Source organism: Seriola lalandi, unplaced genomic scaffold (assembly GCF_002814215.2).
Source record: "Seriola lalandi dorsalis isolate HSWRI2012SDOR001 ecotype SW California unplaced genomic scaffold, Sedor1 jcf7180002054939, whole genome shotgun sequence".
NCBI classification, from domain to species: domain Eukaryota; kingdom Metazoa; phylum Chordata; class Actinopteri; order Carangiformes; family Carangidae; genus Seriola; species Seriola lalandi.
Genome location: NW_019525659.1, coordinates 68,330 through 69,176, shown reverse-complemented (window position 1 = coordinate 69,176; position 847 = coordinate 68,330).

Here is an 847-nt window from a genome sequence, read left to right as displayed (position 1 = left end):
AGCGGCAAAACACATTTACAAGTCCCGAAACAAATTTACAAATATCAAGCATCAACCGGAAAGGGAATGTACCAACTCCGGGGTTGAACCGGAAGTGATAACGGGGAGCGGCCAATACGAGCTGTTGTTGTCGTCGGTAGAGTTCATGGTGAGCCGCCAAGATGGACAGCGATCGAGTGATGTTTTCCCGTTTTGTGGACAACGTATGAGCCACTTAACGCGGTTTTGTTTTTCTTGTGGTCGGTCTTTAGAGTTCTTAAATGACATGGACCAGACTGACAGACCAGATGTGCTGCAGCAGTGCATAGAATATTATAATGAGGGACACTCGTACGCTGTAATCGTGGATATGATGTCAAGCTTACACAGTATTCACATCAGCTTGAGGTGACTGAAAAACAAACTCAATGAAGCTGGATTTTATCGTAGAAAGGATTACTCCTCTACAAACGCCATAATCAGCGGCTCACCATGAACTCTACTGACGACAACAACAGCTGTAAATTTGTTTCGGGACTTGTAAATGTGTTTTGCCGCTTGTAAATTTGTTTTGCTGTTTGTAAAAGTGTTTTGTGTCTTGTTAATTTCGAAATTTACTATAAAAACAGTGCTACCACAGTAAACTGCTGTGATATTTGCAGTTTCAATTATTGCCAGGATTTCACAGCATTGTGTTGCATTATTTCACTGTGACAAAAACACAGCAAATTACATGAACCGCAGTGTTTCCTCTACATTCATTTAGCAGTGGCGGCCCGCCACTGCTAAATCATAGCCGCCACGCCTTCAAATTTCTTTTCTTTTTCTTTCTTTTTTTTTTTTTAATTGTCGCAAATGCACCACCGCC